The sequence below is a fragment of the Eucalyptus grandis genome, chromosome 1, assembly GCF_016545825.1.
Source record: "Eucalyptus grandis isolate ANBG69807.140 chromosome 1, ASM1654582v1, whole genome shotgun sequence".
NCBI classification, from domain to species: domain Eukaryota; kingdom Viridiplantae; phylum Streptophyta; class Magnoliopsida; order Myrtales; family Myrtaceae; genus Eucalyptus; species Eucalyptus grandis.
In genome coordinates this window covers 31590518-31614729 of record NC_052612.1, presented here as the reverse complement: position 1 = coordinate 31614729, position 24212 = coordinate 31590518, and the positions used below count along the sequence as shown (strand labels likewise).

General features: G+C 38.5%; 1 long non-coding RNA gene across 1 annotated transcript; it reads right to left on the bottom strand.

The window, feature by feature from the left end:
- Positions 1 to 1684: 1684 nt before the first annotated feature.
- On the bottom strand, positions 1685 to 19501 carry LOC120291125. The gene is made up of 3 exons (XR_005548983.1): positions 19362 to 19501; positions 9536 to 9537; positions 1685 to 1695 (listed from the first exon to the last, which is right to left on the bottom strand). It is a non-coding gene; the product is annotated as an uncharacterized LOC120291125 (long non-coding RNA).
- Between the last annotated feature and the right edge of the window lie 4711 nt (positions 19502 to 24212).

Genomic DNA, 24212 nt, shown 5'->3' with positions numbered 1-24212 from the left:
CCTTCTCCACTGCAGTTCGATTTCATCGGAGCTTTTTCTTCTTCCATGGCTACATTTTGTTTGGTCGGGACCGACCACGTGGAAAATGATGGTCGTCTCTGAATAACGGACGCTTCCAACTTTACGTAATGCTGTTGAACAAAGCAGGCCGTACAGAATCTGTGAATCCCGAGTACAGATTTGGGCAATCTAGTGCTAGAAAGACGACACAGATCGGCGCGCGTGAGATGGAATTAGGGGCACTGTTCGGGACTCACGGTTATGGTACTAACCTCGTTCATGCCAAAGAGAAAGAACTCACGACACCACGCGAAACCACTCCTTTTTCTGTAGCTCGGGTCGCGTCGGGCTTTTCGAGCACCCGTCTGATCCGCACCGGACGGGGGGACGGTTTGGCGGGAAGGGGCTTGTCGCGGAGGGTGCAGAGAAGAATCCAAGAAGAGCGATGGATGGATGGATGGAAGGCGAGGGGAGTTGGAGGGCAGAAACGTGGATGGGCCCGGCGAGCGTAAGCAAATTCGGCGGCCGTCGAAGCGTCCAATCGAAGGCACAGGGCCGGGCCATGGCACGCGAATCCAAGAGACGAGACACAACATTTCAAAAACGAGCTGTTCGAATGGCCTCCTTTGCCGATCAATTATTGATGAGGATATGAGATCGATCTTAAATGAGCCCCAGGAGAATTGGATTTTTGCAATTGTGTTTTAGCTCGATTCATGACAGAAGAGGAGACCGATGCTGCCGCCATCTGATTCGTGCGGCGGTACTGCTGATGAAGAGGTCGATGTAAGGAGGGGTATTCGATAACAAGTGTTCTCGGAGCATTTGTCAACAAAATCCATTATATCAAGCTCTAGGCGTCCTTCCTTTGAAACGTCTCGAGCTATGCAAAATAAGCGGTTACAAAAGTGAGCTCGACGAGGTAGAAGCCATAGTGGAGTAGTCGCTATTTTTACATGGTCCGTGCCTAATGAACCGTCAGTAAAAAAGAAATGCCGTGAATGGGCAATCAACATCAGCAACTCCCTAGGATGTGTCGGTGTAAGAGTTTTAAACTTGTTATCAAAATGGTCGGCTTAATTTGAAAGAAAGGATTAAGCGACGGCGAAGAGATTATAGCCGTTCAAGTCAAAGTCCTCTATTTTAGCAATAGCTTTTGAGAGATTGTGTCAACTCATTTTATTTATCTTATATCAGAACTTGCAACTTCATTGAAAGTAACTCTAAAGGCCTGTTGGGTAATCATTCCGTTCTCGATAATAATTTCTATTCAAAAATAATTCTTTTTTATTTTGTTCCCTGAATGAGTTTCTGAGTATTTGAAAGCGTTTGGTAACTATCTAAAATTTTTATTTCCAATAAAAATGTGTTTGGTACAACCCTTAAATTTTTTTATAACTTAGAATTTCTTTTAATTTTTAATACTTTTATTATACTTTTCTCTTTTCTCCTTTCTTGTTCCTCTTTTTCTTTTTCTTTTTCCTTCCCTCCTTTTCTTCTCTAGCCAATCATCGGCTATGACAATGGTTGACAACCGGTTGGGTGAAGTCTAGCAACCTCATCTGAGCCTCATTAGGCCAAGGCGAGGTCCGGTGAGCTCATCGATGGTTGGGCAAGCTTGCCTAGCCATCGGCGTGCCTCAACCTTGCCAACTAGTGTGAGGCCAGCCTCAACCTGGCTTGGAGAGGCTCTTCCCTAATCACTGGCAAGGCCGACCCCATGTCGGCCATCACCGTGGCCAACAATCGACAATGAGGAAGAAGAAGAGGAAATGAAAGAAAAGGAAAAGAGAAAAGAAAAGAGAGTAAAAAAAGAAAATAGTTTGCCTTGACTTTGGAGTTGTTCCCAAAAACAAAACAAAACAAAAAAAAAACATTTTTCTACTTTTTTATTTTGTTTTAAATCTATTCTTGAGAACAAAAAAATTACCAAACATATTTTTATTCTTTTTTTAATGAATAAAATAATAGAATTAGACGATGTTTGGCACATTACCAAACATACCTTAAGTAGTATTTGCAGGGTGTGGATGGACCACCAATCCAATTTGATCTTTAGGTAGGTCCATGAAATCAACTATACCTTTCAAGACTCCCCAATCGCCACTGTAACGAGTGAAACATGGAGCGCTATAAGTGAGAGGCGACCAAGTTGAAAGTTGAGCATATTTGTGAAAAAGAAGAGAGCGAGATGAGGCATCTGAGCTATGTAGCACGAACACGGACAGGCGACACGCGACACGACACGACACGACATAACACGACACATCGACACGGCATTTCTTAAAAATAGAGAATTTTGACACGTTCCGACACGTTATATATTAAATATATTTTTATATATAAAAAATAATAATAATAGCCTAAAATTAATTTACACAAAAATATTAAATAATATCATTCGTTATTTTAATTTGTTATAATAATACATAAAACTTAGAAGAAAAAAAAATTGTCTAAAGAAAAATGCTGAAACAATATTTTTAAATTTATTTATTTATCATATATAGCATTTTTTATTACTTCTTTCATAGTAAAAGACTTTTAAAAAAACTAAAACAATTATAAAAAAACAAAACTGGAAAAAAAAAAATTGACCCCGTGCGTGTATATTTATAGCAATTTTATTACTTCTTTTATTACTTCTTTTGTGTATATTTATATTTTGACCCCTTAAGTATTATAAATTTTTAAAATTGACCCCGTGTGTGTCGGAATCGCATGTTGGAATTCTGGACTCGCGTGTCGGAGCGTGTCGGAGAGAGTTAACCACGTGTCGGATTTTTCGACACTCGTTGATCGCGTGTCGGACACGTGTCGGAGTGTCGGATACGACACAAAGGCTTCCAGAGAGTGTCCGTGTTACATAGTCTGTGAGTGTCACTCATTAAGTGAGATCACTAAATTAGGGTTATATATGTACAAATCCAGTTTGGGTGAGTAGTTCTACACCTAGAATTAGGAACAGGGATTGGTCTCCCTGGGAAATGCCCTAGTTCAGTTTGGTTTTGGGTGGTTCTCGACTATTTTGTACACCTCTAATAAGATCACTAGTTTTAGAAGAGAGGACTGGACGTGAGCCACCCAACCTCTATTTAATAGTTTGCTCAGCTTTTCTTGTTTCTTAACTTTTAGGTTTTTATTTACTACGTAACATCGTCCACCTTGAATATAACATTATAAATTTGACTATTGCACAGTATATGATTCCTTATTTCATTTTTCAAAAATAATCGAAAGCACCATTCTCAACCAAATTCAACCTTCCCCCTCATGGTATCGAGGCAAAGACACACCAATATTGACCAAAGAGGAGACCGAAAAGAGGGTACCAAGGCAACTTTTAAATTTTTAGTCACGACGATGGTGACCATGATGATCAAGTTTCCAAGACACACTCGTTCTCAACAAAGAAAAGAAAAAGAAATAGAAAAGAGAGTATACACAATCCAAATTTGGTCTCTGAGTACGACCAAAAAAAAACAAAGTTTGGTCTCTAAGGGAGACCTTAAAGTGCAAATGAAAATTTAATCGAATTCAAAATTCTATGGTCCAGTCCAGTAATTTAAAATTGCATGGTAACAATTCCATTTCTTTGTTCTTTTGTTATTCGGAATAGAAAAAGAACAGATTTAGTAACATCGGTTAACTTTTTTATTCCTTAAAGTAGAAAAATGGATAGGGAATAATTTGAAACGGAAACAATAAATAAATAAATAAATAAATTGGCTTTTTGTTTCCCAAAGTAATTTTATAAATAAGGCATTTTTTTCTTTTTTTCTTCTTCCTCATTGCCGCTACCCCCGCCAGCCACCACCGGCCGCCGCATGCTACCACCCGCTTCATGCCATCGTCTACCACATGCTGCCACTCGGCGACCAGCTAGAGAAGGAAGAAAAATAGAGGAAAAAAGAAAAGAAAAAAAAAAAAAAAATCTCAAAAAATTATTTAAAAAATAAAAGAAATTATATATCACAAAAAAACTTGTAGGTCATATCAAATGTATTCTTGTGCTTTTTTTATTCTAAAAATAGAAATTTTATACAGTGACTAAACGCGATGTTTTACTCAGAAAATATTCCATGGAGTAAAAATAGAAAACATATTTCTAAAAAAAAAAAATTATTCCCAGGAATAGAAATGTCACCAAACACACTCGTATTGACTAATTCCATATGAAATACCAATTGTTAGATCAAAAGAAATGGAAATTTCAACCGTCGGATGGTTTAAAAGAGATAGTGAGTCACAAGTTTCTTTGGTAGGTTACTAACTAGTTACTCAAAGATTGTCAACTTGACCATTGATCGAAAAAAAAAAATTATGATCTATGAGAATAATTACTCACTGATAGGGGCTTTAAATTTGAGAACTCTGAAGGAAGGGTCGTGATCATTGAGATGAGTTATTAAAACTAGAAAAGAAAAAGATTTATGATAACTTTAGATTGTTTACGATTTTTCATGAAAAGTGACAAATGTCGAGATGTTCGGCCACACTCGACTTTAAGGGAAACTATTATGTATGAATAGTAACTACTGAATTTACAAGGACTTTCAGAAAAATTGTATTGATAGACAACGATTACAAAGCATAGGAATCCTCAATTACTAAGTGTCGGCATTTTGACGTTACGTACTCTATAATTTTAATTTTCATCTATTAAGATAAATCACCGTTATGATCATTACATATAAATTACAAGCTTTAATCATTACAAGTAACAATCTAAAAATCAAATTATCAACTCTAAGTGTGACAGACTTCAATACTTTCTATCCGAAAGGGGTAGTTTTCTCTCTTGCTTTTGCAGAGTTTCTTTCTTCTGTTCAGCTTAAACCTTAATCCTCTTTCCTTCATCTGGTTTTCCTTGATGGATTCTCTCTTCTCCCAGTAGTTATTTTCGGTGCCCTTCCGTATTGTTTAACTTTTCTGCCTCCAATTCTTGTTCTATCTTGTTCCTTCGTCTTTTTCTCTCTTCCTTTCGCCCCTGCTTCGCTCTGCTTTCCCATCCTCCGGACCTTCAATCGGTTGCTTGCATGTTCGAATCTAACCTTCATTTGGTTCTCTTGGCTTTTCTCTTTGGTCCATCTCGCCTATCCAAGCTTTCCCAGTCTCTGATTCTATTTTCGACTTCATTTTCTTGCTCCTAACTCTGTCCGCAGTAGCTATGGTACATGCAGATGATGCCAATTCCCCCCGTCTGGCTGCCCTGCGTAAGCGCTTGGGAAGATTGTGCTCGCCTCACGATTTGGAGGTCTGGAACGATGTGCCTTCACCTACGAAATTGGATGAGTACCGATTAACCTTGATCGGTAAGATTTTCGTTGACTCTCCTATAAATTTCCAGGCCTTCCAGAGTACATTGAAACAAGTCTAGCGAACAGAACAAGTGGACATCTCTCAGAGAGATGATGGTCTCAATGCGGCGAAATTCAAATTACACACTAATAAACAAAGGATTTTAGATGGGGGACCTTGGGTCTTTTCTGGTCGTCTGGTTGTCTTTAAGGCTTGGATTCCTAACACACCGCTTCACTGCTATGATTTCTCCACTTGCGCTATTTGGGTGCAAGTTTTTGGCCTTCCACGGAATGGTGCAATGCAATGACTTATTAGAAAAGCAGTTATGACAGTTGGTAAAGTTTTGGAAGTTAGGGCAGATGGTCAAGATACGTTTACCATGAGATTAGGGCGTGCGCGAGTTGAACTTGACTTTCAGCATCCTCTGCAGATAGGTCGTTTGATTAGAATCAATAACAAAACTATTTGGTTGGACTTTAGGTATGAGCGCCTTGCTCATTACTGTTACTTATGTGGGAAGTTGGGGCATTATGCTACCTCGTGTACAGCTAGTCCTGTTGATGTTGATCAATTAACTGGGGATGACAAGCTACCGTATGGACATTGACTGTGCGCTGAAGTTAAGGAACTCAGTCCGTATTGGAAACTCTATTATGAATCGACGGAGATGAAGGACATAGTGGAAGAAATTGTACCTGAAACTCTCCCTATAGCTGCTCACCCCTTCCTTTACTGCCGCCAATACCTACCTCTGAGGTCTCTCCCCTGCTGCAGCCCTTGGTTACTGACATTCCTGCTGCATCCACCCCTCTGGCCCCTCCAACGCGTGTGTCCTCTCAACAAGGAAGTCGTTATCACACTGCTTTGATACCTGCATCAGCAAAGCAAAAGGGTGTTCAGTTTCAATCAAGCAATATAAATCAGGACAAAAAGCTGAAGAGCTCTCGCCATACAACGAAAATTGGCCCTGTTAAGAAGCTTAAGAGATATAACCCCTATGATATGCGAAATGCATCGCCAGACGACCTTGATGAATCTTTATTGATGGATACTCCCATTGAGGAAGCTACTGGTGATGGGAGTTGGGCATGGGTGGCTGGCCCTCAACAGCCCCCTCGTCACAAATGAAATTGATCAGTTGGAATTGTCAGGGTTTGGGCAATACCCTCACAGTTCAAGCTCTAAAGGACCTGGTAGTTAAGGAAAAACCTGATCTCTTATTTTTTATGGAAACTAAAAATTGCAAAGCTGTGCTTTGTCGTCTGCAAACTCGGTTGCGTTTTTTGCATCTTTGTGTTTACAACCCGGTTGGTTTTGCAGGAGGTTTAGCAGTTTTATGGAATGATTTTGTTTCTCTTTCTTTTGTTGGTTCTACTCCTAACTATTTTGATATGACTTGTACGGATGAAGTGGACAGTAACACTTGGCGCCTTACATGTCTTCACGCCCCTGCTGTTGCTCGTTTGAGACACGAGGTTTGGCAGGATCTCATTAACATCAGCCTTGTAAATACTCTTCCTTGGGCCTATATCGGTGATTTTAATGAGATTCTTTATCATTGGGAAAAGCAAGGAGGTAGACCAGCAGATTTTAATCGGTTGGCTTCTTTTCAATCTATTCTAAATTATTGTTCTTTAATGCCTATTGAAGCAAAGAGGTGTGCTTTTACGTGGATTAACAATCGTCAAGGGGATGAGTTAATAAAGGAATGTCTTGATCGTGCCATTTGCTCCTTGGATTGGTGATTACTATTTCCTTGGGCTGAAATTCAGGCTTTACCTACTGTTGGTTCTGACCACAGCCCTCTTATCTTAAACACTTTACCAGTTGTTGGCTCTAGACAACATTATTTTATGTATGAATCTTATTGGAACCAGGATGTGGAGTGTCAGGAAATTATTAATACTTCCTGGAATTCTGTCCGCAGCAAGCATGCATCTCTACTCAACAAGATTCAAGCAGTTTCGTATGCTCTAATGAAGTGGAGTCATTCTAAATTTTCCAACAATAAACTCAGGGTTAATGATTTGCAGCTCCAACTACAGCATCTTACCAACCAACAACATGTTTTTTTATGATCTTTCTAGGGCAAAACCTTTGAAGGAGGAACTGCATAGGGTGTGGAGTCATGAAGAACGGTATTGGACTATTCGATCCAGAGTTAATTGGTTGAAATGGGGTGATAAGAATACCATTTTTTTCATGCCACAACTATTCAACGTCGTCAACATAATCGAATTACTATACTAAAGGATGATGACAACTATTGGGTGCGGGATCCTACAAGACTAAAGGAGATGGTGACAGGTTTCTTTTCACACCTATATACCTCAGTTGGAAGTCGCAACTATGCTCCTATCTTAGATCGGTGTACTCCTTTGGTAACACAGGAGATGAATAATAATTTAACTGCTGTTCTTACCATTGAAGAGGTGCAGCAGGCTACTTTTCAATTAGAAGCATCCAAAGCTCCGGGCCCTAATGGTCTTAATGGTTTATTCTATCAGACGCACCAGGACATGATTAAATCTGACCTATTTGCAGCAGTTAGTAATTTTTTTTACTATTGGTATTATGCCCACATCTTTAAATAGAACTCCGATCGCTTTGATTCCAAAAATTCCTCACCTAGAAAGCCTGGATCAATATCGTCCAATTAGTTTGTGCAATTATGCTTATAAAGTTATATCTAAAATTATTGCCAATCGTTTAAAACCCATCCTACCGGACCTTATCTCTGAGGAACAGTCTGCTTTTGTGGGGGGCAGGCAGATTTAGGATAATATTTTACTAGTCCAGGAAGTTCTACACCTACTTAGAATCAAGAAAGGAATGCGTACTTATCAAGCAGTTCTGAAAGTAGATATGAGGAAAGCGTATGACAGGGTTGAATGAGATTTTCTCCAAGATTATCTTCTTAAATTGGGTTTTCACTCTTCATGGGTGAGGTGGACCATGCAATGTATCTCGACTCAATCGTCCTGTTAAAATGAATGGAGAACATCTTAGCTATTTTCACCCTACTAGAGGTCTTAGACAGGGTGATCCTCTCTCCCCTTATCTTTTTATTCCAATGGCTAATATCTTATCTACCCTTATTAAGAAAGCTATCGACATGGAACATCTTAAATGTATTAAACTCAACAGGTGGTGCCCTTCTTTATCGCATTTGTTTTTTTGCGGATGATGCTATTTTCTTTCTTGACAATACTGTCAATGAATGTCAGAATTTATCGAATATCTTACAGCAGTATTGTCTAGCAACAGGGCAGGAAATTAATCAGAATAAATCTGGTATCTACTTTGGAAAAGACTACCCAGTTAGTTTGCAACAGAATTTGGCTTTGGAGCTGCGGGTTCCTATTCTGCACAAGTCTGGAAAATATTTAGGGATACCTTCTGATTGGGGACGTTCTAAAAAAGACATGTTTTCGTGGATAATGGGAATAATTCATTCCAAATTGGAGAGTTGGAAAGCTAATTTGATTTCAAAGGGTGGGAAGGAGATTCTTCTTAAAACTGTCATCCAGGCTATTCCTCAATACGCTATGTCTATTTTCAAGTTACCTGTGTCTATTTGCAGGTCTATAGAGAAAAGCATAGCCAGATTTTGGTGGCAAAACAATAGAAATAAATCAGGAATCCATTGGCAGAGTTAGGAAGTTCTGAAAAAAAGCAAAGCAGATGGTGGTTTGGGTTTTAGGGATCTTCTGAATTTCAATAAAGCAATATTGGGCAAGCAGGCTTGGCGTTCATTTAATCAGCATTTATCTCTCTGGAGTAAAGTCTTTAAAGGACTGTATTTTCATTCCAAGTCTCTTTTTAATGCCGATAGAGGCTCTCGCCCATCTTGGGGCTAGCAGAGTATTCTGCTCGGTCGGGATGCCCCAAGATGCCTTCCTACCCAACATACGTTGGTCTGTAGGTGACGGGAAATCAATCAGAATTCGTGGTGATCATTGGCTCCCTTTTGGAATCTTAGGTGGCCCTTCAGTCCGTGAAGAACCTGTTTTGGTGGCTGATCTTATTGATCAATCCACCAGTACCTGGAATGCCAACCCGCTACACAGATTCTTTGACAACCAGGTAATTGACCAGATCACCACTATCCCACTGCAACCAAATTCTACCAGAGATCAGCTTATTTGGACCACTACCAAAGATGGTTATTTTACTGTTAAATCTGCTTATCGTTCATTCACAGCAACAGCAACAAATCAGACAGTAAGTACGACTTCCTCTTCTTACTAGAACCCAAGTTGGTTATGGAAAAAAATCTGGAAAATGCATTCCCCCCAAAAATTCGAGCTTTCTTATGGTCGCTTTGTCAAAATGCTTTAGCTACAAGGGCTAATCTTTATCAGCAGCATATTATTAACAACCCGTGTTGTCTACTATGTGATCAGAACCTCCCTGAAACCCTAGAACATCTGTTTTTATTATGTCCGTGGACTAAAAGGGTTTGGTTGCACCCCAGCTTCAACATTCAGATTTCACCTATGCAGCTTTATAGAATAGATGAATGGATAGCCCAGCAAGTTCAGTCAAGAAATTCCTTACCTGGTTTGGAGACTTTGGCCTCTGTTCTCTGGCAGATCTGGTGTGCTCAGAATGGATATATTTTTCGGCGTGAAGGCCTTTGACCATCTCGGGTGGTTGAGGCTGCTCTGGCTGGATCTCACGTAGCTCGTCTGACGGCTTCTTCTCTGACGAGTAAGGGGCACTCGCTCTAGAGCAAGGGAGCTCTTTGGAAGCCCCCAGATCCGAGTACCTTGAAGATCAATATCGATGGATCGCATCAATTAGGCTCAAGAGAATGTACTATGGCGTGTGTATGCAGGGATCATCTCGGAAGACTTACTGATGGATTTTCGAAATACTTTGCTGCATCTTCTGCCCTACAGGCCGAGATCCAAGCTGTGTCTTTAACTCTTCAGCATCTGCAACGTCGTGGTTTCACAAATGCTCTGCTCCTTCTTGAATCAGACAGCTTCCTGGTGGTTGAGATCTTGAATTGCCGCTGCAAGCCGCCATGGGAGAATTGGCCTCTCTTCATCGAAGCCACCTCCTTGCTCTCATGTTTCCCTAATCTTTCGCTCGTGCACTGCAGAAGGGAGGCCAACGTTGCTGCTGACTAGGCCACAAAGGCCCATGACCGTACTTCTTCCGTTCAAAGTTGGGCTGTTTTTTTCCCCATTTTACTTAATTGATCTTATTTGCGCGGATGCTTTAGCTGCCGGCTGTAATGGTTTTATTTCTCCAATATAGTTTCCTGTTTTTGACCCCCAAAAAAAAAAGTGTGACAGACTTCACAATAATTTTTGTTTTTTGGTCAGTCACAACAATTTTTGTTTAAATTACAATAAATTTAAGAAAGTAACGGCTAAAAAATCCTTTCTTTTGTGGCCTTCGGGATCCTTGAAGGAGCTAACGAGGGGAGGTGGATTTGGAAGGTGAGAAATTGATTGGGAATGAAGTTTCTTCGATGCTTCAAAGCCGCGAAAGAGTCTTTTTCATGTCACTTTAACTCCTAAGAAGAAACCGGGACATTCCCCTCTCAATCTTCAATCAGATTTGCCTCGTCTTTTATTTTTTTGTCTCACTCTTCTATTATATGCATATGTGCAGTGCCCGCGAGAATCGAATTTCAAACCGAGTACTCTTCGGCCCCATCCCCAACCCCTTCAATCGGACACCAAGATGAGCTCTCATTCTTTCTTGATGCTGAAAAAAGTGAACTCGTTTTTATCACTCAATTATGTTCTCGATGAGACATGAAAAGCATAATATTGGGTAAGGCGGGTAGAAATTCTGATTTACAAAATGGCTAGCGAAATGATACGACGAATTCTAGATAGAAATTGAAATGAACGAACCATGTTCAAACACGTGCAAAAGTTTGATAGTAGATTTGATAATGGGATAATTTCAAAAAATCCGCCCCATTATTTTGCATGAGCAAAGTGCATCCCTTGACTTTTGAAACCTATCATCTGCATCCTGCGACTACAAGTGCATTGGTTTACACGAATGAGTTTTTCATAAATTAGTTTTCTAGAATTTACCTGTTTAATTTGTTGAAAATGATCAGTTAATGAAAAAAACATTTACGGTCAAGAAAAACACACCTTAAGATTAGGGAAACAAATTCTCCTCAATAAATAGAGGAAATCATTTTCTCGAGCATAACAAGTCTTTTAATAATGGCTCAATTCTTTGTCTTTTTCAATACCCATTATTTTAAATGACGTTCAAACACTTGAAAATAATTTGCATTACAATTTTTTCGACGCATCACATAATTTTTTTTAACTAAAAAAATTTCCACAAAAAGCAATTTAGTTTTTCATAATATTTCGCACAAAACAAATACGCCCTACATTTCAAATTGAATCTACCATCCATCGTGGGTTTCAGTTTTGATATCTTGATCTTCCAAATCACCCCTCACGCTTTTGGAAACTCACCCACAATGGAAAGAAGCCCGTCAAACCACCCAATGCTCCGCCGCTTTCTCCTCCCCATCTCTGACGTCGCGGATGACCGCCTCGCCGTGGTTCCCTCATGTTGCGCCGCCACCTTGCTGTTGCGTTGCCGCCTCCAGCCCCTCCGGCAACATCAGTCATCGGTGCAATGCGAGGGGTGGCAGCCGGTGGTGACAGAGGGAGGAGAGCGAGAGGAGAAAGCGGGGTTTGTAAATTGATCCTTTTTAAGCTTGAGTTTTGACTAAAAGATGCAAAGACAAACCGCTAGAATTTCAAAAGCGGTGGATGCGAATGGTTCTTAACGGAAGAAAGCTGGAATAATCTCCATTTCATTTCTGTTTTTTATACACGAATTTTTCGTACAACTTTAACATCATCCCAGCATGAAAATATCTCAATCACCTACATCACCAGCCAGTCGCTACCGGCGTTTCCCGAGGTTATGCACAACTCGCAAAACCACATTCACGATGTCCCCGCAGTACACCAACACATCACCATCGTGTCCCTTCCACATCCAATAATTGAAGGCTTCTCATTTCAAAACCACGTCTTATCAACATCCTCCTAAGTTAGGGTCAAACCCACGACCCGTATCCGTATCCTCTGTGGTGGTCTTCATCCTCAGTCCAAAGCCATATTCTAGAGTTATTACATAAACGGCCCATAAATATTGACTTAGTATATAACTGCGTCTCTATACTTTTAATTAATTTAAGATGATTCATGAATTTTAACCCAATAAGCAATATCATTATTGAACTTTTAGGAATCATTAAATCCTCTAAATGATTGTTCATATAATCCCTAAACTCATAATAAATATTCAATCTAATCTCCCAATTATAATAAATGTATCAAATATTATCTCTCAATTACATTAGTTTATTATGTTTAAAAATTCAAGAATCACATAAATAGATTAAAAATTTTAAAATAACATTGCACATTGAGCTAATATTTAAAGATCATGTTCAACAAAGTAAAAGTTTAACAATGATATTATACATTAAGTTAAAGTTGATGAATCATTTAAATTATTTTTCTATTTTATAAGGAAAAAGGCCGGTAAGAGAAAGGGCAACGCGGTGTGGTCAGGAGCTCCTTAATCCAGATCCCGCGACTAGAATAGTTACATCTGGCCCCCAAGGCAAATTATTGTTTATTTTTTGGCCCCATTACTTTTGAGCCATTTTAATTGCTTTTTAAGGATATGCAATTATTGAATCCTCATTTTGCTGGGGTCTCCTAACTATTTGTTCTTTTTCTTTTTTATATATGGGCATCTCTTTTCGTGCGGCTCAATCTTTTTGAATCTTTTTGACGAAGTCAAGATTGAGCGACGTGATCGCTGGCCCATCAGTCGGACAAAAAAGGTGGAAAGGGATAGTAAGGAGTTTGTGTCGCTTGATGGTTCGCCATGAAGGCCACGTTCTTGATGATGATAACGTGAAGGCCAAAAAAAGGCGGGGGGGAAATCCCGAATTAGGTGCACTTTCTCAAGAGATATCCTAGAGTGATATTTGCCTTGTCCGAGTTTCGAATTGGACCACCACGTTCTAAATGAGCCCCTGCCTCATTGCCGGAACAAAAGACCTACAAGGGCCATGTGATGGCAGCCGCGTGCTCGTTTGTTACCAATACCATTAATGGAGGACAATTTTTGGTGCTTTCAATCTCCAGTGACAAGAAAAAAAAAAAAAAAAAAATCTCCAGTGACAAGGTGAGGGGAGGCCATTTGAAACATGGCGGTCCGATCAAGGGGGTTTGATCAGATAAATGCCGTTCTCGGGCTCTTTTGAGAAAATGCGTCTTTTTTTTTTTTTTTATTTTCATTTTTTGGGGGCCCAAAGTCACCTGAATGAACAGTGGTAAATCTAATATGATGACAGATGAACAGTGGCAAATGCAATTTCTTCTAATACAATCGACATTCAATGATGCAGTTGAGGATCGGTTGGGTTTGGCAAATCTATCATGATGACAGCAAATGTTTGTTTCCTTCTCCCTTCTGACTTTTTTGTACGAAGTTAAGTGCGGCGCAAACACGTTTCCATTAGACACGGTGTTGCCGGTCAATTAATGCATTTTCACAGCACTTTCCTGTTTAGAAATTGATTGGATTTGTTCTTCCATGGATGAACTCATAGATGAATCTCATCGACAAGTTAGAGTCGAGACACGTTTTTAATGATCAAACTGGTTTCAGTTCAGAAATTTAGTTTGGCATTGCACGACATAAATCTTATCGACTCTTGTTGTACCCGCCATGATTAAACTGTTGAGCTAAAATATATTTAGCAAATCAGATGTAAACATTATCTTTACAATTAAACGCCTTTTGGGTGAGGGAATTTGTGATTTTGACATGCTCCTCTTATTAAACTTAGGTTTACCCATTATGTTTTAAAATGTAGGTTGTTACGTAGGGATGTGAAGTCTTACCTCTTAATGACCTTTAATTAATTTAGTATATTTATAGTTCCTAATTATAAAAAGCAAACTATTAAATTTGGTGTCCACCTCTATATTAAATAAAAAATGTCATTAATTTTTCTATGCTTCATTATTTTGTCGAGATCCATTACCGTAAATCAAATTTTTATCAAGAAATGTATGCCACGTATTCATATAATTTTTTTCCCTCAACTAATCCATAAATTAAAAAGATAATATTTATTAGGGGTGATCAATTTCAAATTCAGTCGATTTCTAGTTTGTGAAATCAGGAACCTGCCTACTTGATCTTGGAACATGATTGGCCGGTCCGGTCTGGTTCTTGAGTGGGTCTAAGGAACAGGCGATATGTCTTTTTTTTGTTTGTTTGCTAAACTTGATGAATTTTGAAAGCAAATCTCACTCCTTCAAGTAGCATGTAGTCCACTGCAGGATCTTTATCGGCAATAGCCTTGCAACACGTGGGTTAGTGCGAATTAAGGTCTACTTCCAAACCCACTCTTGTCCTGAGCCAATTGAAGATGCTGAGAGATATTGGAGGGTCTGTCTCGATTTTGCTACGGCCTCGAAGGAAGAGAGATGGGTTTAAGTGAGAAGAGAAATTGAGGGTTTCAAGAAGAGGGACCTTATATTGCCTCTGGAAGAGGGTGAAGGTCTGGCCGTCCTTGTCCCGGTCGTACAGGTCGAAGGCGCCATGGATCTCTACTTCCGAGGTGGACTAGCTGGACTCTCAGAAGGTCATGAACTCGGCATGGTTGCAGGGGGAGCAGACCAACAACAGAGAGAGAGAGAGAGAGGACTCGGGAAAGAGGAAGGCATCGAGGTGAGAGGTGCGAGAGACCCGCGAGCCATGATTGAGCTGAGGTTTGTGAAGGATGGGAATTAGGACTAGGGTTTTCAAGTTCTTGAGCGTGAGTGAGGAATGAGATTGGGATTTTCACTTGCATAGTTTGTAAGAATTAAGAAAAAAATTGATTCAATTCGAGTGGTTCAAGTGAATGAGTTCATACATGAAATCTTAATTAGACCGATATTCACCAATTCTCTCGAGAATTGCTTAATTATCCATGATGTTTTGTTCGGTCCGATGAGGTACGCCATTATCACTACATCTTAACTGTCAATTGCCCGCGACTTTCCATTGCGCAAAAGGAGCATGAAAGCAACCCACGCGCGAACGCAGCTCATGTTCGAGAGCCAGTGATAGCTAATCGATACATGCCACCCCACGTTCTAATCCATACTAGAAAACCAAACCTCAATATCAGCAGCCAAGTTGGAAAAGGCTGAAATGAGCAGTCGCATCAAAGCCACCTAATTTCAATACTTCTTTCGTTAGGATCAATGTGACGTCAAATCTCATAATTCTAAAAAAAAGTTAAATCGTAGCTCCTAACAACGTCAATTTCAAGTGCCAAAAAAAAGCTGAAAAAGGATAGAAGAAAGAAAAACCCAAAATAGCCAGAGCAATAATCTGTTCCTCGTTTTGTACACATTACAATAATTAAGCAATATTCACCAAATTTTGACTAATATTTAGAATGGACAGACCCCCCATCGGTCAACGAGAATCAGCCAGCGATTCTGATGGGGTAAACAGATAAAAAGATGCTCCTTCATTTACCTCTCTGCAGGCAAGGAACCCAAAAAATATTATATACGTCAGTCATGTCAAAAATAAAATTAATTAAAAAATTAAGTTAAAAAAGATTCCTCTCATGTCTGTCTACACTGTACAACGCGAGATCCAAAATACTTCCTAATTTCAATAAAATATTTAAAAAAAAACAAACAAACAAACAGATGCAGATAACGGTCATCAGGAACCCGAGGCAACTTAAGAATTCTGAAATGGAAAATAAAAAAAGAATACTTTTCACCAAATCTGATTTTCGTGTCCCCCACCCCCAAAAAAAGAACAGAAAAAGAAAAGGCCGAGAATATTTCTCTTATAGCTCGTTTGAAAGTAGAGGTAAGTAGTTGCGTGTTTCGTATAGATTCTACTTAAAATTTATTCACTAGAATAAATTTCTTAATTTTTTGAAACCTATAACCTATGATACATATTTGGAATATGGAATTTTGAACCTACCTTATCATAGGTTTCGAAGTTGATTTTAATATCTAGCTAAGTTCCACCTATATTATTAGTGAGATAATTGTAATAAATCATCACCTTTAATGACCGCCACTTATTATTGTAATCCACTAATCATAATTTATATTTAGATTATGAAGAATATGAAAACAAAATAATAGTCTCAGTCATAAAATGAAAGTTCGGATTAAAGATTCCAAATTATACATTCACTATTAGAGAAATACCGCAGGATAATAGGAAAATAGACACACAAAAAAAAAGCATATAAAATCTTATTTCAAGTTCCAAGTTCTAGATTTCACCTACTTAAAACCTGTAACCTATTAATTTTTGGAAACGAAACCATGCACGCACTAGTGCAATTTTCAGTTCTAGGTTTCATCCTAAAACCATGTTTTTACCTCGAGGAATAATTTAAAAGTAAAAATTTAATTTAAGCTTTTAAATGTCAAACTTGTTTTGATTAAAAAAAAAAAAAAAATTGAAAAAAACATTGAACCCGCTCATTGCGATTCCAACGTTACTGTCCCACGACCACGAAACGCTAGAATTCATACATAAGCTACTAGCCATAACCCAAATCATAGGACCTTGGAAATAATATGCAGCTCTTTGAAAATGCTGTGGAAGCTGTAGTTATTGAAAAGTAAATTCTATCAAAAAGATGAAAAAAGAAACTGGAAATTTCCAAGAATCACTCTATTATCTTGTAACGAAAACTAAAAATGTAACCAAGCGTCCGAAACAACTCGGAAAAGTTGGTGGATAAGTGATCTAATCTCCACATCAAGTGATGCGCCATTTAGGATGAGATTTTCTGGCTCGATCGACTGGTTATCGGTTTCTCATCTTTTAAAACATCGACTGCCTGCGGACGAATTGAGATATGAAGTGGATTGGAGTAAAATGGCCGTCCGTCTTCTTCTGCAGTTGCAGCGGAAGCTGAAGACGGCAGGATCGAACTTCCTTATGTCGGAGATGAAGGGTTAGGACATAGCTGAGCATGTTGCCTCCGGTCAGGACAACCTAAACCTCCGTGCCTCCTGGTGGCGGTGCTGCACCTCCAGTGGCTGCTAATGGTGGCGGTGGTGCACCCGCTGCCCTGGCTGCTTTGGAGCCAAAGAAAGCGGAAACGGTGGCGGTGAAAGAAGAGGCAGGATGAGCCAATTCGATTTTAGCATCGGCAGTCATTAGTTCAGTTGGTTGAAACTTTCATTCGAGGGCAAGAGCAAGATGTTGGAACATTTTCACGTCGGCTAGCAACGCTTACGCCGTTGCGCCTTTGCTTTTTCACTCTTTATCGGTTCGTTTTCGTTCTTTCGCTTTGCAGGACTCGGGTTTCGGCCTCTTCGATAGAGGAATAGCACGCTTCCCTTCCCGTGTTACCGACAACGAGCTCGTCTCCATTGCGGTTCGATTTCATAAGAGCTTCTTCTTCTTTCTTCTTCTTCTTCTTCTTCTTCCATGACTACAGTTTGTATTTTTGAGTTCATCAGGACCGATCCAATCCCATTCTGTTCATGTCAAGCTCGGGCAGCGTTGCTAACCTGTTGCTGAACGTGCTCTTTTTTTGGTTGGGACCGACCATGTGGAAAATGACGGTTCTCTCTGACAAACAGACGCCTCCAAATGCCGCCTAATGCTGTTGAACAAAGCAGGCCATACTGAATCTGCGGATCCCGAGTTCAGATTCGGGCAATCTAGTGTTAGAAAGACGACACGGTTCGGCGGGCATGAGATGGAATTACGGGCACCGTTCGGGACTCGCGACCATAGTACTTTCCTCGTTCATGCTAAAGAGAAAGAAGTCATGGCGCCACGCGAAACCACTCCTTTTTTTCTGTAACTCGGTGTGGCGTCGGGCTTTTTGAGCACCCGTCTGATCCCCACCGGATGGCGGACGGTTTGGCTGGACCGGGAGGGGAAGGAATTTGTTGCGGAGGGTGCAGAGAAGAATCTAAGAAGAGCGATGGATCGATGGGAGGACGGTGAGGTGTGTCGGAATGCAGAAAAGCGGATGGGCCCGGCGAGCGTAAGCAAATTCGGCGGCCGTCGAAGCGTCCAATTGAAGGTACAGGGCGAATCCAAGGAGACGAGATACAACATTTCAAAAACGAGCGGTTCGAATAGCCTCCTTTACCGATCAATTATTGACGAGGATATGAGTTCGATCTCGAACGAGCCCCGGGAAAGAATTGGATTTATGCAGTTGTGTTTTAGCTCAATCGATGGGAGAAGAGGAGAAGGACGCCTCCTCGCATCTGATTCATGCGTCGCTGCTAAAAATGAAGAGGACTCGGGGACCGTCCATATTTGAAAACTCTAAATAAAAGATCCGTTACTCTAGATGTATTCGAAAAAAGAACTGGATTTGTGTAATGATGAAAATAAAAAAGAATACTTGCCTAAAATTTATGATCCTTTTTTGAATGGGCCCTTTGGCAGATCAGTTAATGCTGAAGCAGAACCATCTGCAGTGGAACAGAATTGATTGAGTGGAAGAGTCGTGGAAACATCTCTTTCTTCCCTATTTTGGACCTTAGCTCCACGAACAATATGTTACTGCCGAAACGCAGTTAATATTTGGTAATGGATCAAATAAAGAATTTATATTTTATACATGAACAGTTTTCAAATATTTTGAAAGATAAATTGATTTGATAACAGAAAACAAAGTTGAATTTTGATTGCTAGTAATAGTTATAAAGATTTATTATTGAACGAACCCCCACCAGTCAAAGAAACTACACGTAAAATGAGGAAATGCTTAATGTATGATTGTTGTTCTATTTCAATGATAAAGTTTTTTGGTTTTTTGAAAAAGATTTTGGATCCGTCAGTATCCTCGTACATTACATATATCAATACATATATCAAAAAGATACATATTGTAGATTAATCTATATTAAGATTCTTTCTTTTTTTTATACAGTGCAACTTGTTACATTCCAATAAATTACAATAAGAATAATAGCTCGTATGGTAGAAAGAAATACATGAATCTTTCTACCATACTATCGGATCTCATAGAATACTATACTGCTAATTCGAGTCCGCTCATTTCATTTAAGACGCGAGATGAAAATCCTTTTGATTTCTTCTATTTCTTCAATCATTGACTAAGAAAAGAAGTTAAGTTTGATTCAAATTAATCAAGCATTTGTTAACAAAATCAAATGGTCAACGTATTAGTGAGTTTAGCGTAGCATTGACCAAATCATAGTATAGCAGTTGCCATTTTTACGTGGTTCATGCCTAACAAAAACGTTGCATACAAAAAAGTGATAGACGCAAAAAGAAAGAGCATGAATGGGCAATTGGCGTTGGCATGGCAACACCTTAGGATGTGTCGGCATAGGAGTTTCAAACTCGTTATCGGAATGTTAGGCTTAATTTGAAAGAAAGGATTAAGCAACGGCGACATGAGATTTTGTTCGCTTATTTCGTTGTTCTTATATAAGAACTTGCAAATTTCATGGAGAGTTACTCTTGAGACTCTGTTCCTTTTTTGCGAAAAATGTATTGTTTGTAAAAAATGTTTATCCAGGATATCATTTTTTGGAAAAATGATAATATTTTTTTATATTTAGCTAAAACTTGGTGGAATTTGATTTGATTTCCTCAGTGCATTCATTTCGATCATTTTCTATTTTTATTATTTCTATTCTTTTTTTTTTTTTACTTTTTATTTTTATTTTCTTTTTGACAACTACAAACTTTTAATTTATTTTTCTTTTCTTTTTTTTTTTTTTTTTCTTTCCTCAGCTGGTTGTTGGCCATGGCCATGGTCAGCAAGTTGAGGATGAGCTCATCGACCTTTGGTGACACTCGAGCATTGCCAATTTGCAAGGTCCGAGCATTGCCGATCTACGAGGCTAGAGCTTCACTAGCCTCTAGCGACACTTGAGCTCGCCTATTGCTAGTCGCTAGCCCTCGACATGGTTGATGACTAGTCAAAGAAGAAGAAAAAAAAAGGAAAAAATATATAAGAAAAATAAAAATAATTAAAAATATTGAATTAAAAAACCAGAAATAAGAAATAAAATTAATAAATAATTTAAATGAGTGGTGAAATAAAGAGAAGGAAAAATGATTTCCTTTTTTTCAATAAGAGGAAATCATTTTCCACTTAAAGATGTTTTTTTTTCTATTAACGGAAAATGTTTTCTTGACTTGTTTATTTTCTACGAATTTGTTGAAAAATATTTTTTTGAAAGTTATTTTCCTTGAAATAAGTAGAGCACAAGTAGTTTTTGCAGGGAGACTCTTTCTATTTGTAAAGACAAACTAGAGGGCATACGAGGGAGATACTAGGCTTTAGTAAAACTTACAATACAGTTGGAACTATTGCTACTATAGCAAGGAAGCTTTTATAATTACTAATGTTATGTGAATCATTGGTTGTCGGTTACAACTTGTAACTCCACCATAAAAGAGAAGTCGAAACTCCCACAAGGGCCTCCACGGCCTCCCCATTTGATAAATAGGTACGATGAACTTCACAGATGCGTTTTTTATTTTAACGTATCAGTGACAATACGCCTACACCCCTAGTTGGTACATTATATTTTTCTTGCCTTGCACCTGACCATACACTCTAAGGGTTTTACATTTGCGGGATCCTGAAATTCGAATGATACTTCATGTAGCCTTTTAACGTCATGCTAAGGACTAAGCAGCTTTTGTAAATGGAATTTTTTTTTTTCCTTTTATGGTATAGGTACCTTGTGATCTACTCAAGTTGGTAATGGGATTCAACCTCTAGACATGATAACATTTATGGGTGATTAATTCCAGGATACAGCGATTCCCACCCTAAAACCGGGAATCACTCATGAAGGGTTAATTCCACAAATTAAGAACCAAGAACCACCTATTAGTTCCTAGACCCACCCAAGTTCGGTTTCCAAGTGGGTCCATGAAACTGGCCATGCCAATCTAGACTCCCCAATCCCCATAGTAGAGAGCAATCGATAGAAGGTCAGAAGTGAGAGGCGACCTAGAGTACCAAGTTGAGACTTGAGAGGATTCATGAAAGAGAAGAGAGCGAGATGAGGGTTTGTGTGCGTTGCTCATTGAGCGAGATTGCCAAATCGAGGTTTTAAAATTTTTAACATAAAAATTAAATATATGTATATGTACAATTCTAATCCAAGTGAACGGTTCCACACTAGAAATTGGGAACCAAATTAATTGCCATGGAAACCGCTTAGGATTGGTTCATATCTAGGCAATTTTCGATTATTTTGCATACCCCTAATAAAATCATTACTTGCGTTAAAAGAGATGACTAGACGTGAACCACCAAACCTCTATTTAATAGTTTGCTCAACTTTTCTTGTTTCTTAACTTTTACGTTTTCGTTTGCCACATAGCATCGTCGACCTTGGACATAAAGTTATAAATTTGGATACTGCGTAGTATATGATTCCTTATTTCATTTTTCAAAAATAATTCGAAGCACCATTCTCAACTAAATTCAACCTCTCCCCTCGTGGTTGCGTCACCAGCATTTTAAATTCAATGTCGGACGCCATCACTAATTTTGACCATACAGTAGACCAAAAAGAGGGTACCCAGACAACTTCTAAATTTTTAATCACGTCGATGATGACCATGATGGTTAAGTTTCAAAAACATACTCTCATTTTCAACGTAGAAAAGAAAAAGAAAAAGAAAAGAGAGTTCATACACAATCCAAATTTTGTCTCTGAGTAAGACCAAAAAAACAAAAAAAACAAAAAAGAGTTTGGTCCCTAAGGGAGACCTTAATGTACAAATGAAAGTTTGGTCGAACTTGTACTTCTATGGTCCAGTCCAATAATTTGCAGACCGGTTCCATATGTGGTATCAATCGTTGGATAAAATGAAAAAAAAAAAATCAACCGTCCGATGATTTTAAAAAGATAGTAGATCACGAGCTTTTTTGGAGAGATATTAACTAGTTACTATAAAGATTGTCAATATTACCATTGATAAAAAAAATTATGACATATGAGAATAATTACTCACTGACAGGGCCTTTGAATTTGCGAACTCTAAAGGGAGGGTTACGATCATTGAGATGAGTAACTAAAAAAAAGTGGATTTACAACAACTTTAGATTATCACGATTTTTCACGAAAATTTACAAATGTGGGATATTCGGCCGCCTTCGACTTTAAGGGAAACTACCATGCATGAACAACAGGTACTAAATTCACTCGGACTTTTAGGAAAATCGTATTGATTGACAACAATTATAAAGTATAGGTATCCTCAATTACCAAGTGTAAAAATTTCACGCTACGTACTCTATAAGTTTAATTATCGTCTACAAAGGTAAATCACCAATTATGATCATTACGGATAAATTACAAGTTTCAATCATTACAAGTAACAACTTATAAAATTAAATTATCACCTCTAAGTACGACCGACTTCACAATAATTGACTTCGCAATAATTTTTTTAAATTACAATAAATTTAAGAAAGAAACGGCTAAAAATCCCTCTCTTTTTTTATATTGCCTACCGGACCCTAGAAGGATCTAACGAGGGCAGGTGGATTTGGACGGTGAGAAATTGATTGGGAATGAAGTTTCTTTGATGCTTCAAAGCCACGAAAGAGTCTTTTTAATATGTCACGTTAACTCCTCCTAAGAAGAAACCGGGACATTCCTTTTTCAATCCCTAATTAGATTTGCCTCATCTTTTTTTTTCTTTTTAATCTCGCTTTTCTTTTTTATGTATGTGTGTGCAGTGCTCACCGGAATTCAATCTCATTCTAGTAGGGTGCGCATGACAAAATTTCTAAAACAAAAATTAATTTCTGGCTAGAAATTGAGAAATTAAAAATTTTAGATTCTGATTTCTTCTTCAAATCAATTTCCATAATAAAAATATGTTCCAAATCTCCTTGTGCTTCAGGACCCCATAGTAACAACAAAGAATGTGCTAAACTATTAGCGGGAGTAGAAACTGCGACGGAAATAGAAAAATCAAATTGCGTTACCAAACGGATTTTTGTTCCAAACCTATTCCGGGAAACAGAGAAATCAAATAAATAGAGAAGTAAAATTTTATCATGTACAACGTACTCACTAGCCCCATCCCCAATTGCTTTACCAATAGGGCCACATGCCTGTCTATTATGCCCAAAATTACTGCATTTCCTCTTTCAGCACGCTATGCAATTATATAGATTTTTTTCTTCTTTCTTTCAATTTTTCATGTTCACCCTCTATTTGATCCTAGAACCGAACTCAAAAATAGCTCTCATTCTTTCTTCATGCTAAATAAAGTGAACCATTTTTATCACTCAATTACATTCTTGATGAGTTGTGAAAAGTATAATGTTGGGTAAGGCGAGGTATGAAAGTTGATTTATAAAATCACTAACAAAATTATTTGACGAATTTTAGATAGAAATTGGAATAAACGAATCATGTTCAAACGTCTGTAAAAATTTGATTGTAGATTTAATGATGGGATAATTTCAAAAAATCCACCCCGTTAGTTTGCATGATCAAAGTTGCATCCCTTAACTCCACCATTTGCGTCCTTAGTTTGCAACCACAGTTTTGCATGTTCATCAAAAATAATTAGTTGCATCCACACACTTAAAATTAGAAAAACAAACTCTCCTTTGTAAATAACTCAACATATCACACAAATTTTCATTGAAAATGATTTACACAAAAATCATTTTATTTTATCATGAAATTTCACACGAAACAAACATGCTCTACATTTCAAATTGAATCCAACATATCGCCGATATCTTGATATTCCAAATCAACCCTCTCGCTTTTCGAAACTCTCCTGCCTCCGCCGCCGATGGTCACCTCACCGCGGTTTTCTCATGTCCGCTGCCACCTTGCTCTC